This window comes from Triturus cristatus, chromosome 9, assembly GCF_964204655.1.
Source record: "Triturus cristatus chromosome 9, aTriCri1.1, whole genome shotgun sequence".
Lineage (NCBI taxonomy): Eukaryota > Metazoa > Chordata > Amphibia > Caudata > Salamandridae > Triturus > Triturus cristatus.
Window position 1 is genome coordinate 321,261,092 of NC_140592.1, and position 18,328 is coordinate 321,279,419.

The 18,328-nt window shown below is 55.3% G+C and overlaps 1 protein-coding gene across 2 annotated transcripts in view; it reads right to left on the reverse strand.

Moving 5' to 3' along the window:
- The window catches only part of RNF123 (ring finger protein 123), a 1,761,234-nt gene that overhangs the window by 397,897 nt on the left and 1,345,009 nt on the right, over positions 1 to 18,328 (reverse strand). The window lies entirely within an intron of this gene.

Here is an 18,328-nt window from a genome sequence, read left to right on the forward strand (position 1 = left end):
AAAAACGCTTTGTGCAACTGGTGGACGCCAAATAAAGGGGCAACCACCCCAGAACATGTGACATGGAAACCGTTGAAATACAGACCTATGGTTCCAGGTAGGTCGCTCCCCCACCACACAGCTTCGCCTGTGCTGCCCTGCTGCTGCTGGTTAGTGCTCTTGCCTCTGTCCCCCACTGCCTCTTCGTTGCTGTGCCCGTTTTTCCTGTTGTTGCCCTTTTGCCCTATGCCTTCTGCTCCCCTTGTGTGCCTGATTCCGTGCCCACTTTGCCTTCTGTTTCCCCTTGTGTGCCCCCTGTCCCTGCGACCGATTGATTTGCCTTCTGTTCCCCCTTGTGTGCCCCTGATTCTGTGCCCGGTTCTGTATCCCTCGCCGCTCCCGTTTCCCGCCGCTGCGTCCCCGCCCCCCTGACTGACCTTTTGCTGCCCCTGCCTCCCGCCTCCCAGCTGCTCCTCCCTCCCTCCCTCCTCCCCATATATGGCGGTCGCTGCGCGGCTGCGCATCAGACGCGCTCCTTGGGCGAGCCTAAGGCAAGCCCGTCTGCGCGCCTAAGGCGCGCCCGTCTGCGCCTGGACCATGCCCAGTGCCAGAACCCCAGGTCCTCGCGTCCCCGCACCCACCAGGACGATTGCCGCCGCTACGATGCCAGCACAGTACACGCTCTTAACCCAGGACGGACCCACACCTGCTTCAAGGTCGCCCCGAAACGCACTCTTGGCTCCTTCACCTGCCGGAACTGCAGCTACACCAGCCTCAGAGCCGCTGAAGCGCCCGCCAAGAAGGACCCCAACCACCTCCGTTGCATCCTACTGAACACCCGCTCCACACACAAACACGCCGTCGAGCTCTGGGACCTGCTCGACACATCATTCCCAGATGTCGCCTTCCTGACAGAGACCTGGATGAACGACTCCTCGGCACCCGACATCGCCATAGCCATCCCAGACGGCTATAAGATCACCCACAGAGAACGCACCAACGGAGTAGGAGGAGGAATCGCCATCGTCCACAAGAACACCATCGGGGTCTCGACCAGCACCGACGACACTCTCAGCACAGCCAAACACATGCACTTCCAGATCCACACGGACCCAAACACCACCCTAAGAGGCACCCTCATCTACAGGCCCCCCCGGACCCCGACCTCAGTTCAGTGACTCCATCGCCGACTTCATCAGCCCGCACGCCCTAACCTCCACCGACTACATCCTCCTCGAAGACCTGAACTTTCACCTGGAGAACAACAACGACAGCAACTCGACCACCCTGATCGACAATCTCACTAACCTCGGACTGAGACAGCTCGTCACAATGTCGACCCATCCCGCTGGCCACACGCTCAACCCAGTCTTCTCCTCAAGCTCCCACGTCTCCTTCAGCCACACCACCGAACTCCCCTGGACCAACCACCACTGCATCCACTTCATCTTCCAGAAACCCACCACACACCACCGCACCCAACAGATCCCACGCCGCTGCTGGAGCAAAGTCACCGAAGACCAACTACAAGCAAACCTCACTCTCAGCCCACCCACCGGCCTCTCCAACACCGACGACTCAGATGATGGATTGACGACTGCGCCAACACCCTCGCCCCGCTGAAAAAACCCACCTACAGAGACACCAGCAAGAGAGCCAGCTGGTTCACCCCGGAACTCCTAGCATCCAAGCGTACCTGCCGGAAACTAGAGATGAAATGGCACACTGAAAAGACACTGGACACCCATGCAGCCCACAAAGACGCCATTACCAAACACCATCGCCTCATCAGGGCCGCCAAGAGGATCTCCTTCAAAGACCGCCTCGACAACAACGCACACAACAGCAAGGAGCTCTTCAACATCGTGAAGGAACTCTCCAACCCCAGCTCCAACACCAACGACATCCTGCCATCGCAAGCCCTGTGCGACTCCCTCGCCACCTTCTTCCACCGCAAGATCACCGACATCCACGACAGCTTCAACACCCAGACAGCCCCAACAGACACCGACACATCAGACTCGCCACACATCATCGACCACGACCCCTTGCCAGCCTGGGCAGACGTGAACATCGAGGACACCATCAAGACCATGAGCACAATCCACTCCGGCTCCCCGTCAGACCCTTTTCCGCACCACATCTTCAACAAAGCCAGCAGTTCCATCGCACCCCACCTGCGCAACGTCATCAACCTCTCCTTCAAGACGCGACCTTCCCAGAGAGCTGGAAACACGCCAAGATCAACGCCCTGCTCAAAAAACCCAAGGCGGACCGAGAGACCTCAAGAACTTCCGGCCCATCTCCCTGCTTCCTTTCCCAGCCAAGGTCATCGAGAAGATCGTCAGACAGCTAACCCGATACCTTGAAGAAAACAGCATCCTGGACCCATCCCAGTCAGGGTTCCGCAGCAACCACAGCACCGAGACTGCCCTCATCGCCGCCACCGACATCAGGACCCTGCAGGACAACGGTGAGACCGCAGCCCTCATCCTGCTGGACCTCTCCGCCGCCTTCGACACTGTCTGCCACCGCACTCTACACGCACGCCTCCATTTTTTTTTAAACAGATTTTTATTAAGTTTAATGTAAATACACACACTTTGCCGCCACCCATTAACTGAGCGATAGCGAAGATCAGAAGGAAGTACCACCAACAGCCCATCAGTCTCAGCCTAGACCCCTATCCAATGTCCCCTGAAGTATCCTCAATTCCCTGCAACCCGCCTTACATGTCTAATTCAATGCAACAGAATGGAACGACAGTCCCCCCCCCCTCCCTCAGTAACTTCCCCAACACAGCCCCTTCCCAGCCACCCTCCCAAGCATGTCGCCAGCACTAAGCCAAACAATAGAACAGATATGCCTCGCAGACCACCTCCCACTCTCCCCATCACATGGGACACAGCAATGAGTCGAACAGGAACATCAGGAGAAACCACCTATCCCGACCCCACGGGTCCCCCCCCAGCTCCACCCTCCCTTCTGCTATGGAGAGTTGCTCAAGTGCCCACTGCCTTGTCCCGCGCCTCAGAGACCTCCTCACCATCTTCTGGCGGATGTTTGAGCAGCTCCAAGAGTGCCACCCATGCTTGTGCCATTTCCTGAGATTTCTCGCTGCCACTGCACTGGGCCAGCTGTAACCTATAGTTCCCCTCGCTCTCCGTCCACTTCACCATCTCCCTGTTCCAGCGCTCTAAGCTAGGACCCTGCCTCGCCATCCAGTGAGAAGTAAGTTACCGCTTAGCCAGGATCAACCCCAGGTCTATAAACCGGCTGGTAACCTTAGTCTTGGTAGTGTGGGGAAACCAATGCAGCAAGCAAAGACCAGGCGACGTCTCTAGCTCTCTCTCTGTCAGAGTCAGCGGGGTAGCCATCACCTCCCGCCAAAAGTCTCCCACCCGCGGGCAGTCCCAGACCATGTGCAGAAAATTCGCCCCATCCTGGGCACAACGGGGGCAATCACCCGACCCCCAAAGTACTCAGCAATTTTACTGGGGGTGAGATAGGCCCTATGGAAGATATAAAATTGAATGAGTTGGAACCGTGCATTTCGAGAACATTTCCACGGCCTCTCCACAATCGCCTCCCAGGCTTTTTCTGCAATGGGTTCCCCTAGATCCGCCTCCCACTTGAGACGCAGCGCCGTCAGCAGTTTGCGCACGTCACTAGTGATCCAACGATACAGGCAGGTCACCGCTTTAAAAGTTCCCGCCGCCATATTGGCAAGCGAGAGACGTAGCTGGCTCCACCAGCCCATTGCGCCAATGCTTCCTAATGGCTGCAGCCAGAGCAGCATGCAAGAGAAAATCCCCCCGTGGGAGATCATGGCGCTCACAGAGGTCCTGAAAGGGAAGAAGACCCCGGTCTTCATAGAGATCACCTATGGCCGTGACTCCCGCTTCCTCCCAGGCCAGCAGCTGGTTCCAGTCTCCCCCATGAGGCAACACCTCGAAAATCCGCAGCGGGATCTCAGTAGCATAAGGGGCCCCCCCACGTGTCCTCCTGACCAGACGCGCCCAGCATTTGCAGATCGTTCCCAACTCCGGCGACAATATATCACCTCTCAGTGGCACCCGCAACAACACGCAGGACAGGAGGTGCCAACTCGGATCCTACCCATCCTGTTCCTCTGGCCGCCTAATGTGACCCGCCACCCATTTCGTGAACCATTTAAGTTGCGCAGCATGATAGTAAGCCTCAAAGTCTGGCAACGCAAGGCCCCCCTCCGCCCTGGGCCTCTGCAGGGTAGCTAACGCCACCCTCCGTCTGCCGGTCCCCCAAAGGAACCCGGTAATCAAAGTGTTCAGCTGCGCGAAGAGTCTACTCGGAATCCAAACGGGGAGAGTCCCAAAATAATAAAGAAACCGAGGCAAGATGATCATTTTCACCAAGGCAACCCTACCAGCCACCGACAAGGTGAGGGTCCCCCAAAACTCAAAGCAGGATTTCGCTCCCCGCAGTGCACGCCCCACGTTACCCTCCAGCAGGTCATCTGGATCATGATAAATTTGTGTCCCCAAATATGATAAACATCGGGGCTCATACAAGACATCCCCCATCCTTGACCGATCCAGATCACCCCGCCTAACTGGGAACAGACAGGACTTATTCCAATTCACCCTGAGGCCCGCCACCCTCCCCAAGGTCTCCAGCAAGACTCTCGCTCCTCTTAACGCATCCCCAGTATCCGGCAAAAACAGAAGGATATCATCTGCATACAGCGCTATGTGATGTACTCTTCCCTCCACTACGAGCCCTGGGAAATACCGCCCTGACCTGGTGTGCGCCGCCATGGGCTCTGTTGCCAGAGCAAACAATAAAGGGGATAATGGGCAGCCCTGTTGTGTTCCCCGAAAGACCATGCAGGCGTCAGAAATCAGCCCCCCCGTCCGGACCCGCGCAGTGGAAGCACTGTAAAGCAGTGCCGTCCACTGCACGAAGCTTTCTCCCAATCCGAACTCCCGCAGCACATTTAAAAGGTAGGGCCATTCCAGGCTATCAAAAGCTTTCTCGATATCAACCGCAAAAATACAAGCCTCTTCTTTGTCATATGAGTTGGACCCCAAAATGCGAACATTCATCGCAGTATTGCGGGAGGGAATAAACCCAGCCTGGTCCGCATGGACCAATGCCGTCATATGAGGCATCAGACGACTGGCCAAAATGCTGCTTAAGATCTTGTAATCGAGGTTGAGCATCGCTAAGGGCCTATAGGATGAGCGATCCCAGGTGGGCTTGCCCGGCTTAAGGAGGGGGACTATGAGAGCTTCTCGCGTGGAAGTAGGGAGGGCACCTTCCTGACGCGCTGTGTTATAGAGCGCCATCAAGTATCTGTCAGCTCCCACTGTTGCTGCCATTCCTGCCGCACCTTAGCCAACCGATGCACCGGAGAATCCGGGAGAGGGGGATGGGAACGATCCAGCGAAACATCAGTAATACAATCAAAGTCGCCACCCAGAAGCACCGAGCCAGTCAACCAGGGGGCCAGTTTGCCAGAAAGGCGTGCAAAAAAGGAGGACTGTTCTGAGTTCGGAGCATAGATACTTCCTAAAACAATATCCCTGCCATCTAGACGTCCCGCCACCACCACATAGCGACCATCCGGATCGATTACCTGCCCAGTGCTCTGAAATGGCACCCCCGCTCGGATCCAAACAAACATGCCCCGTGCATATGCCGAGTATGCAGTACAGAACATCTGCCCCCGCCATCTCCGTTGCAGTGCTAACCCCTCCTGCTTGTCAAGGTGCGTTTCCTGCAACAATGCTATCTGCACCCCCCCCCGCCGTCGAAGATAAGCATGAATCGTAGGTCGTCGAGTCATGGTGTGCATCCCCCTAATGTTCCACGATATACACTTAATGCCTACGGTGGCAGCCATAACACAGTACTATAATCACTGCTCAATTCACCTCCTGCTGCGACATGCTTGGTCCCACCCTCCTCTCTCCCTACCCCAACATCCCAACTCCCCGAACTCCCGCACCCCAGGACAGGCACCCAAAAACTAGTCCCCATCCATACAATCAGAACAGTCAACCTTGCCATCATGGGTAGTGGAGCGTGAGCCGACACAAGAGACCCAAATCCCTCCCGGCTCTCACCCGTCAAGTGTGATGGAACCAACAGGGGCCCCCACGAACCCCCCTCAATGCCATTCCATTGAAAGCAACTCCCCTCAGCTCCCAGGCCACATCCCCTCCACTAAACAAGCCTGGGTGACAGTACCAGCACGTCCCGCACCCCCAGGCAGGCCCCAATCAGCCAAATAAGTCCACTGTTTGCGGAGTGACCTCCGGTAGTTCATTATCAGAGTCCCCGGTCATACTGGCAGCCAGAGAAGAGCCGGACCTCTCCAACCCTCGGCTGGAAGCAGCAGAAGCCGGCCTGGAGCCACTTTGACTGATCGCCACCACCGCCTGCACAGCTCTGTCGCGCTCATGGCACCGATCCGGGGGCGGCAAGGACCCCGGTGGGCTCGCAGCAACAGGGGATCGCCTCTCCCCGACACTCCCAGATGGACTCCGCACCGGTCCCGCCTGTCGCGTCTCAAGCCAGCGCCACGCCTCCTGCGGGGTGGTGAAAAAGAGGGTACTGGAGCCGTCCACCCCCCGCAGCCGCCCCGGAAAGAGCATCGCATAGGAAATGTGGAGTTGTCGCAATTTCCGCTTGAGAGCAAAGAAAGAGGCGCGCTGCCTCTGGACCTCCCGGGTGTAATCCGGAAAGAGCATCACCCTGGAGTTAGCAATCTGCAGGTGTTGCTTCTCTCAAGCCTGCTGCAGGAGGTGATCCCTGTCCCGGTAGTGCAACAATCGGGTCACCATGGGCCGCGGCGGCGCTCCCGGCTTAGGAGGCCTAGCCGGAACTCTGTGGGCTCTCTCAAGGGCAAAAAACGGGGATAGCCCCTCCGGCGCAACCCCAGATCGAAACCATTCTTCCAGGTATCGGACTGCATCATTCCCCTCCGCCCGTTCCGGAACACCCACGATGCGGACGTTATTCCTTCGGGAGTGCCCCTCACTGTCTTCCGCTCTCAGCTCCAGCACTCGCACCCTGTTCGCCATTTGTTCCAAGGTGTGCTGCAAGGTGGTCACCCTATCCGGTACGCTCATTCGCCATCACCCGTTCCTTCAGCTTCTTGTGGTCATCTTTTAATAAAGCCAGATCCACACCTATAGTGTCTATCTTGGTCTCGAGGGCCTCTCGGGATGCCGTGATGGCCTGCATTATGTCCACCAAGGTAGGACCACTCGAAGTCTCCGCCCGGGGGTGTGTTTGTCTCCGCATCCTCGCCTTCAGATCGATGCCCCCCATCTTCATCCTGTAGGACAGCAAAGCCCCGCATCCGTGATGTCCGACCCATCGCAAGCACACTCCCAATGTCCTTGGTCGCCAGGCGTCCTCCACTCCAGCGGTTCCCAAAAGATCACAGGCAGGGGCTATCTTCAGTGTAGCACGGATATGGAGGGCAACTACCGTGGCACCCTCAGTCCAGGAGCGTTCAGGGGCTGAACCCCGTACCCTCCAATCAGAAGGGTGACCAGGGGACCTCCACACAGCCCACCCTTCACAGGGGGCAATCAGTAGGCCACCAGTGCTCCCCAGATCTCCACACCTCCTCGGACCCCTGTAGCGCAGCGACACTCTCCCCGGGGAGCCAACGGTCCACGTGCAGCCCCCCTAGCACAGCCGCCCCGGGGAAGGCACCTCCAGTCCGCTCGTCGTAGGCTCAAAGCAGCCCGCCACTCCTCCTGCGCCCGCCTCCTCTATTAACACCCCCTCAGGGACCCCACTCGCACCACCAGGCAGTCCAGTGCGCCCCAGGGGTAAGGAGTGGAGGCAAAAAATGAGAGCAGCAAGGCCCCAGGCACCAGCAGCTCCAATGGGCCCACGGGCAAGGGCCGTCACCAACAGGAATACCCACTGCCAGATAAAGGAGATAAGGGAGCCTCTCACCGCCAGCCGGCTCCCGTCGCCTCCCGCCACCTGAAAGCATCCGTCAGCACAGCAGCGTACAACAAGGCGGCAGGCAGGCAGCAGGCCCGCCCCACCAACTGCGCCCTCACCGCAGTCTCCGCGCTGCACAGGGCTCCTCTCCCGGTCGTCACCGGGCCGCCATCTTAGGGCCAGGCACCAGCCCCGATCGTGGCGCCTCGCCCGCAGTGCGCGCCGCTGGGCCAGTTCCGCCATTGTCAGCCACCAGCCTCCACTGCAGGACTCACTTCAAGGCCCCCAGGGCTGCCCAGGGCAAAGTTAGGCCCCCAGAAAGCATCGCGTCGCAGCGTTCTCAGCAGCCAGGTTTCGCCATCTTGCGGCGCCGCTATCAGTCTCGCGGCGGGAAGAAGAAGGGAGCCGCTCTTCGTTGCCAGCAAGCCCCCGACCTCCAGGGAGCACCTGCCGGCTCACCAGGCATTCCCCATCACTCTGGGAGGTAAGGAGCCCAGGTACTTGTCAGGATTAGTGTCGACAGAGGGAGGCCTCCGAGGAGCTCCGAGAACCCCGACCTCCTACATCGGCACCAGGCCATGCCCCTCTACACGCACGCCTCCATGATACAGGGATACGAGACAAGGCCCTGGAATGGACCACCTCCATCCTCTCCGGCAGAACCCAGAGTGTCCGCCTCCCCCCATACCGATCCGAAGCCTCCGAAATCATCTGCGGCGTACCCCAGGGATCATCCCTCAGCCCGACACTGTTCAACATCTACATGGCCCCGTTCGCACGCATCACCCGACAGCACGACCTCAACATAATCTCCTATGCCAACGACACTCAACTGATCCTCTCCCTCACCAAGGACACCCTCACCGCCAAATCCAACCTCCACAAAGGAATGAAGGCCGTTGCCGATTGGATGAAGAGCATCCGACTAAAGCTGAACACGGACAAGACGGAGGTCCTCATCCTCGGCTCCAACCCTTCAGCCTGGGACGACTCCTGGTGGCCTACAACACTGGGGGCAGCCCCGACACCCACCGACCATGCACGCAACCTGGGAGTCATCCTCGACTCAACGCTCTCCATGGCCAAGCAAGTCAACGCAGTCTCCTCCTCCTGCTTCAACACCCTCCGCATGCTCCGCAAGATCTACAGGTGGATCCCGACAGATACAAGAAGAACAGTCACCCAGGCCCTCGTCAGTAGCAGACTCGACTATGGAAACGCCCTCTACCCAGCCAAGCTCATCAAACGACTGAAACACATTCAAAACGCCTCGGCACGCCTGATCCTCGACGTACCATGCCACAGCCACATCACCCCCCACCTGAGAAACCTGCACTGGCTCCCCGTCGACAGGAGAATCTCCTTTAAACTCCTCATCCACGCACACAAGGCACATCACAAGACCGGCCCAGCCTACCCCAACAGAAGGCTCTTCTTCTACGTCCCCAACCGCCAGCTCCGCTCCGCTGACCTCTCCCTCGCCACCGTCCCCCCGCATCCAAAGAACCACCGCAGGCGGCAGATCCTTCTCCCACCTCGCGGCCAAGACCTGGAACACCCTTCCACTCAGCCAACGACAGACCCAAGACCTGCTGAACTTCAGGAGGCTACTCAAGACCTGGCTGTTCGACCAGTAGTGGCACCCCCCTTCCCTTTTTCTTCTTCCCCAGCGCCTTGAGACCCTCGCGGGTAAGTAGTGTGCTCTACAAATTCCATGATTGATTGATTGAGGACGCAATCCCGCCAGGAGGCGCTGAACCGCCGAATTGGCGTGGACATCAAACAAAAGGACCCCATCAAAGGGTAGGTCAACAAGGCGTTCCTGGATGTTCTCCGGAAAGACGCCATCCTGCAACCAAGCATGGTGCCGTAGGGCCACCGAACCAGCCATAGCATGGCCTAAGAAATCCGCAGTATCCAAGGCCGAGCGAATTGTAAATTTCGCCAAATCACGGCCATCACGGAGAAGAGGAAGGAGGTCAACACGAGCGCCCTCAGAAGTGGCCGATAGAAGAGACTAGGCAGAGTCCCAAAGGGCAGAAGTAGCCCGAGCCAAAACACACACTGTATTCAGTGATCGAAGAGCTATGCTAGTGGAGGCGAAAATGTTACAGCCTCATAACTCCAGCCATCTGGACTCCCGGGAGGGAGGAAGCACCAGCTGAGGCAAGGAAGGGAAAGCAGTTTGCAGGACAAACCCCTGAACGTCTGGGTGAACAAGTAAGCAAACTGGATCATGTGGAGCAGGACGGTGGTGTTGCACAATAGAACGAGCCACCGGATCAACGGAAGCTGGCCGAGCCCAGGTGCCCAAAAGGGCATCATAAAGAGAAGCTTCGAAGGGTAGAAGCGGCTCTACAGTCCCTGAACCGTGGAGGACATCCAGCAGAGGGTCAACTGGCAGGGGGACCGAAGGAGGGTGCATACTCAGAACACGAGCGGCTAAGGAGACAACCATAATGAACGCCGCACCGGCCTCGGTAGCCCTCCAAGGAGGGGACAGCAACTCATCTGTGGGTGAGGGCTGTAAACTAAACTTCCAACCCAAGGAGGTTGACCAATGAACTGAGGATGCGACCTATGCCCAAAAGAAGGAAGCCCCATCGACAAATGAGGGTCCTGATGGGGCTCCTGAGGAGGCTAGAAGTCCGCTGGGGCCACAATCTCCAAGGGAGGGAGAGGCAAGGACAGATCCGGTGTCGCCGGGCGTTGAGACGACGCCGAACTCCCTCCGAAGCCTCCGGGGAGGAGTCAATAATCCTGCGTCGGGGCGGCGCCTGAGCGACTTCGGTCGGCACTGACCCTGCCCCGTCCGGCGCCGACCATGCCCCGTCCGGCGCTGACTCGACCACGACGAACTCCGCTTCCGAAGAAGAAGGGGACTGCGCCGGAGCAGGGGAGGCAAGCCTACGACGCCGGACCGGCGCTGACTCAACCGTCACCAAAGGAAGGAATGAAGTTGGAGCTGGGGAGGCAAGTCTACGGCGCCGGACCAGCGCCAAACCCGCCTGAGGCATGCTCCAAGCAGGGCTGCGAGCACCAGCAACCACCTGCGGCGCCACAGGGAGCCCCACTGGACTATGCGGCGCTGCAGGGGTGGTATGGGTCGAACAGGGGGACCCAACTGGGCCGCCCCCTGACAACACCACATCTCCATCATCCCTAGAGGTAAGGGGCACAGTTGGCGCCGGGGGTGAACTCGCCGGCGCGTCCGCCGAGACCCCGCCGGTAGCTAAGGCTCCAAGGACGCCCCAGGGAGAGGAGGGGACCCAAGGGAGGCCTGCAGGGCCGCGGCATAAGCCTCCATCTAGGCCTGAGTCGCCCCCGTGCCAGGATAAGGCAGATAAGGAAGGGGCGACTCCCGAGGGCGCACGTCTGGAGGATTCCGGGAACTAGTGCCCCCAACAACCGAAGGAACTGAGGTCGAGGACCTCAGCGACATGCGCCGTGACTTTCCCGAGCGAGGCGAACGACGCACCTGGGCACCAGAGGGCGACCGATGCCACAAATGGAACCCACTGCCAGAGGGACCTGCCGCCGATGAGGAGGCCGGGGGCCGAGACGACTCAGACCAGGACAGACGAGTCGAAAGCAGCTTCATCTTGCACTCCCACCGGGACTTCGGCTTGAGGTGTTGGCAGGCGTCGCAGTCCGTCGAGTCGTGATGTTCGCCCAGACACCACATACATATAAGGTGTGGGTCCGTCGCGGACATTTGCCACAAACAGGAGGTACAAGTTTTAAAGCCTAAAGGCATCGCACACTGTTCCAGATGCAAAGCGTCAAAAGGGGCCTGAAAACAGGCCAGAGGAACCGCTTACTCCGGAAAAGAAGCAAACTGACGTCAGCGCACTGGGAGGGAAAATATGACCTCGCGGACGTCACATCCGTGGACGACTTCAGGGCGTGGTCGCGTGGCACCGTCCCCCGGGGTGCAGAGGTGCTGCTGCAAAACGTCTTCCGGATCCAGTCTGACGCCTGGGGATATTCTAAGTTAAGGAATCTGTGGCTAGATGTCTATCAGATCTTAACCGCTTGGGAGAGCACAGCCCGGGCCTCCTCTGGGACTTGTGGCAGTGCTTGCGCAACCATCTCCCAAAGGGAATGCAAGAAATGGCCCAGTAGGGATGTGGTATTCACCAACTGCAATGCCAGGCTGGAGGAAGAAAACATCATCTTCCCAAGTGATTTCAACCTCTTGGTTCCCTGTCCGGAGGGGTGGAAAGGAACGTGCCCTGGGAGGCAGAAGCCTTCCTCACAAATTTTTCAGTGGTGGAGTGTTGGTTGATGAACTTTAGGTCGCCACGAACCAGGCTATGGCAGCGTGCAATTGTCCTAATCACAGGAGCCTGTTCTAGGCTTGGACCACGTGCCTAATAGGACATCCCCAAGCTGAAGCACTTCGGTCAGATTAGTCCTGACTTGCACAGAGGGAAACTCTAGTCCAAGGAGCTCAGCGGCCCTCCTTATCACCATGGTATAAGAAGCCCCCTCCTCCATCGCTATAGTCGGCGGAGAGAGCATGCCAGCATCTGGGGATGTTTCCAGTCCACTGGCTTCCCCAAGTTCCTCTTAGCAGTCAATCTGCTCTGCAGACACATCATGGTGTTCTAAAAGGGTTCATAGAACCCTCCCAGTCCTCATCCGTGCCTGAAACATCATGAAAATGCTGAGGTGACAACATAGGACCACTGGGTTCTACTGGCGCCGGAATCAGGGTCGAGCGACGCCGATCCGACTCAGTATAGTCAGGGATATGGATGGAGCTGGAGCCGCCGTTGGGCGCCGGCGGCCCCTAAGGCATAGTTTTCGGGTCGGACACGGGGAAGGTTGCGTTGGCACGACCGGCCTCATCCAGGATCCGGAATCGGATCCCTGAGGCCCCACTGGTGCCGTGGCCAGAGCCGGCTGCTTCTAATACGATGGGCGCCTCCCAACCCCACGGAGCCGGATGGCTCACCAGAGGTGTCAGCCTGCTCAAATACGCGGCGCATGGCCAGGTTAAACTCTTGATTTTGAGCAGGGGTTGCTCCGGCTCCCGGAAAAGGAGGGAGGGGCGAAGTCAAACCTGGCTCAGGCTCCACAGAACTGTGCCTAGAGCATCGGTGCTCCTTACCTCTCTCATCGACGGATGACAGCCGAGGTGAAGACAAAGTCTGCTTAGGCTTCATATTCTTGTGCCTCTTCCCAGACTGTTCCGAGGACCTCGAGTAGGAGGAAGAGGACTCGGGGCTCCGGGAGCGGTCCAGCGACCTCCTCTTCTTTGATCGGGACAGGGATCTCCGCTGAGTCTCACTGGATGGTGTCGACTGCCGGGCCGCAAGGATCTTCATAGCCTGCTCCCGCAAGGCCTTTGGAGTCATGGCCCGACAGTCTGAGCATGACTTCGAGTTGTGGTCGCACTCGAAACACCAAAGGCAGATGAGGTGGGGATTGATAACCGACATGGTGGGTGACAGGTGCCACAGTTTAAAACCGGTCTTCCTCGAAGACATCAATCAACACACAAAGGACAATAAGTTGAAAAAAACCTGTCAAAAAGCCACAGAAGGGTAGCTCTTCCCAGATTGGCGCTTAACTGGCACGGGAGAAAAAAGAACGGACGACCGCGCGCCTGGGTGGTACCTATATAGGTGACTGCAATCCCATAATCGACACCAATGACGTCACACAGAGCTAAATGGAGCTACCTGATGGTGCGCTCAAGGGGTACTGCTCACGCAAAAGTTTCCGGATCCAGCCCGATGCCTGGGAAATTCTAAGGTAAGGAATCTGCAGGTAGAACGCTCTATCAGTTTTTGGTTCAGGGGTTAGTACATAAAGAAGGACTTTGAAATAGAAATGCTCTCCTTCAGTCAAAAATTCCAAATACTTTCTGCTGTATGCTATGTCTGGGGTGGTGCTTTGTGTCAAAATCAAATGGAGACAGCACATTTCTTTGTGTTCTCTTTTGATAATGAGAGAGTGACTGACATGTTAAAGGCACTTTTCCTTAGAATTAGACCTAAACCTTGATGGAGATCTTCAGCAAAATCCTTCCTCCTGGCGGACGCTGACTAAAATAGCTTTGCTTTACTTTCTCTTATAGCCCTAGGAAGCATCATAGTGCATTAGTCTCTAACTGCTATCATGCTCAAATGGACAAGTTACTTACCTTCGGTAAGGCCTTATCTGGTAGAGACAGGATCTAGCCGCAGATTCCTTATCTTAGAATTCTGCCAAGGCACAAATTTTCCTAGCAGTACCTCTGCACTTCGGCAGAGGGCGCCAAGTGAACTCCGCAGGGACGTTGCCTCAATGAAGTCCACATAAGCCCTCCCCTGACGCGCCAACGTCAGTTTCTCTTGTGACTATTTTCACACTAACAATGTGGAGCCACTTAGAGAAACAGTCTCTGGAAACAGTGTGCCAAATAGGGTAAAATCTTGCATCAACAAGTACAGAATGAAAGAACAGAATTAGAATGCAATGAGGGAATCTAGGAGACAACAGGGCCCTCAGTTTGGAGAGCGGACAGGATGGGTCGGTCAATAAGGCCTTTACGGCTATGTCCTGTCTCTACCAGATAAGGCATTACCAAAGGAAAGCAACTTGTCCATCTGATTGAGACATTTAGCCGTAGATTCCTCATCTTAGAATCAGATACCCAAGCAACACCATCCTTGGAGGAGGGACTGTGAACTGACCTCACCAAAGATCCCAAAATAGGAGAAGCTGGTCCAAAAGATAGAAAGGGATCAGACTATCTGAAAATGACAGGCGAAGCAAAATGCTCACTGAGAGGATTGATCTCCAACAAGGACTATGAGAGCCCATAGGGAGTAGAAAGCTATAAGACCATAAAACATGGTATAGAATCAGGAAAAGAGGCAGCCCAAAAGGGAATGGAACCTAAGATCTGGGAATGCAAAGGGATTAAGATCAATAGTCCACAGAGTCTAGGCCAAAAATAAATGGAAGGTGCAGACACAGCATGGTTAGCCGCAGCAACACATACAACGAATAAAAAGCACCCACTGATAGTCGAGGAAACTATCCTGAGAAACAGATTCAGAAAAATAGACCTCCAATGATAGAATGATGGAGAAACTAGAAAGAGAACAATGAATGCTGAAGAGCACTGCTAGGAAACAACAACAATGGTAAAAGAAGCCGCTCTTACATTGAGAACCTTGAAGGTATATAAGGCTTCCTCCAAAAGAATGGAACGGAGACATTCACTGAAGATAAGGAATGAAACAGACAAGTGCAACCAAGAACCAGGCCCCCAAGAAGGGTATTGGTGAAATGCAGCGACGTACATCGTATAGAAGGCCAGACAACCATATGTGTACAACACACACACAAATATCAGCAGTAAAATACATGTACAAGACTATAAGAGATCCATTCAAGAGAGAGGTAAATACATGCAGAGAAAAGGAAAAGGAAGGCAGTGCCCACTACAGGAAAACAAGGGCAACCATCAAAGAACCAATGCCACCGACTGAGGAAGGATGCCAGCAGGCGACATCAGAAGAGGGAAAGAATAACACCATGTTGTGACAATCATTCATTACCACAGAGTAAGTACTCGGGTAGGAAAATCCAAGCAGCAAAAGAAGTCAAAGAACAGACTCCCAGGAGACAGCAAAGTAAGATAAGTTCCAGATGGCTGGAAACAAAACCGGTCACCAACAGCAAAAACAAGACAAAAAGTACCTGCAGAAAGCAGGAACACGACACCGGGTGTATCCCTTGAGGGGCGAGAAGAACTCCGCCCTAGAAAGACAGGAAGAGTCAAAACAAGGGGAAATAACTGTCCCGATGGCCTTAGTACAACAACAGAGGTAAGACTCCGTATCACATGACTATCCCCAAATAGGCATAAAGCTGAGTCGGTGTGCACACTAAAATGAAAGATGCCATCAAAAGGCATGTCCATCAAAGCAGTTTGCGCAGCCTCCGAAAACCTGGAAGTACGCAACCATGCGCGCCGATGTAGAGCAATGGAAGAGGACATAGCCCAACCAACAAAATCAGTAGTATCCATACCACAGAGAATGCTATGTGGGGCAGCTTGCTGCCCATCTTGTACCAGGGGAACAGGAGCATTCCAGGCTTCCTTCAGAAGGGAGGGCAAGAGGCGCTCCAGAGTCCCAAAAGGCGTAGAAGAAGCGGGCAAGTACACAAGTGTTCAGAGAGCGCACAGCAGCGCTAGAAGAAGAGAAAATATGCCTACCACAAGCATCAAATTTCCTAGCCTCCCTTTCTATAGGGACAGGGGGAAGAAAAAACAATATTCTGCAGGGCTAAAGCAGCCTGAACTACAAAGCTTTTAGTAGAGGGATGTCGAAGAAGACAGGAGGGATCCTCCAGGGCATGCCTGTGAGAAATTGAGCGATCCACAATGAGCCTTGTTTCGGGTTTAGTTCAAGCACACAAAAGGATATCGAAAAGACAGTACAGGCTCAACATTAGACTGTGCAGGGTGTAGATGACCAAATTAAGGGGTGTGTTGACAATTCCACCGAAGGAGGGTGTAAATCTGGGGCAATCAAAACTCGATTGAGCATGTCCGCCAGCACAAAACTCACCTCCATAGCCAAACCAGGAGGAGACAGGAGGCTGGAGACTTGTGAAGATTCTAAGCCATGGCGTCCCCCAAGTCAAGTAACCAGTCAGATTGACAGGGTGTGGTACCGTGTCCAGAATTGGAGGAGGACACCACACCTTCTGTAGTACTTCTTCAAAAGGAAATGCCAGAGCAAGGTAGTCTGAGACAGTTGGTTCCAACTGTGCCGCATCAGATGCTGTAACCGAAGCCGGTCTAAGCCTAGGAGGGAGTGTCGATCAGCGTCAACGACACCGCCCTCGGAGCCGGCAGACAAGTGCCCAACGCCAACATTGTACTCGGTACACCAGAAGTGGGAGCCAAAGGTGGGAGCCATGATGGGCTGTGCACCGGTGCCACTGAGGTGTCAGACACAAGAGGCCGACTTGAAGCCGAGGGAGAACCCGCCGGTGAGTCATAGGCATGACCTCATGTACTTCCGTGGGGCCCAAGGGTACTCCAGAGGGAGGTGATGACCCCAGATCAGAAATAAGAGATTGAGAAAATTGTCTCATCTGGGTCAAAGAAGACCCTGGCCCCAGGATAGGTGGGGAGACGCGGGGAGGACTCATGCCTTGGCAATTTAACAAAAGAGGGGGGATCAGTAGTAAGCGACGAAGGCAGGAGGAGCTGCAACTTGGACCACCGGCGCCAAGACTTACCTCTGGTTGTTAAAGGTGAATGACGCCCATGGGAATGGCTCCAAGAATGGACGCACGATCAATCCCTAGAATGCTTAGGGGACCGAGGACAATAAGACTTCGAAGAGTGGGACATCCACGCCGGCAAATGCTTCATGCAACGTTCCCTGCGTGCTTCCAATTGGAGCTGTTGGCAAGAGTCGCACTCATGAGAGTCGTGGTACTCACCCAGACACCACATGCAAATCGAGTGAGGATCCGTGGCGGACATTTGTTGAACACAGGACTCACAAGGCTTGAACCCAGAGGGCATTGAAGAAAGGCACACAGCTCAGACGATGAATAAACATCAAGTAGGCTGAAAACGGCCAGAGGAATTGCAGTGCAGATCCGCGTGTTAGCACGGAAAAGAAGGAACTGAAGTCAGCTCGTATGGGCAGAGATTATGTGGACTCCATTAAGGTCACAGCTGGGAGACAACATCAGTGCGAAGTTACTCAGCGCCCTCTGCCGACACACGGAGGTAGAGCCGGGAAAATGTCCAGTCTGGCACCTGTGGAGGATTCTAAGATAAGGAATCTGCGGCTAGATGTCTCTATCAGATACAACATACGACTGTCGGTCAGACACAGACATCTGCCTATTGATTGATTTGATTGGGAACTTTTGCATATTACTCATAACTGAGGGATCTTTTGACACTGCTACTTTTAGCGTTACTTTAAAGCAAGTAGCTTTTTAGAGCCTTTCTGAAGGTGGATAGAGTGGGCACAGTCATAAGGTCTGGAACAAGGAGTTTGAATGTAAGCGACCCAAAATCGAATCACAGCAATTACCCATAGGAATGTAGAGAGTTTTTCACTTTGCTTGTTAAATCTCCAGTAGACTACCCAGTGCCTCCTATGTCACAATGAAGGATGCAGAGGGAATTACTATTACACTTTAGGCGTGAATTTGAAACAATATGTTAGTAAGGGATATTGCCTGGCATCGACTGGAAGAGTTTTGGCTTGAAAACAATTAAATAAATCAAATAAGCTGTTGTACTAACAGAGGGAGCTATGTCGCTCGTTCACAATGCCAGGCATATCTGGTAAATGAGAGTGGATTCACATATGGGGACATATCAATACCACCAACAGCCAGCTACGAACCTTATGTCCAG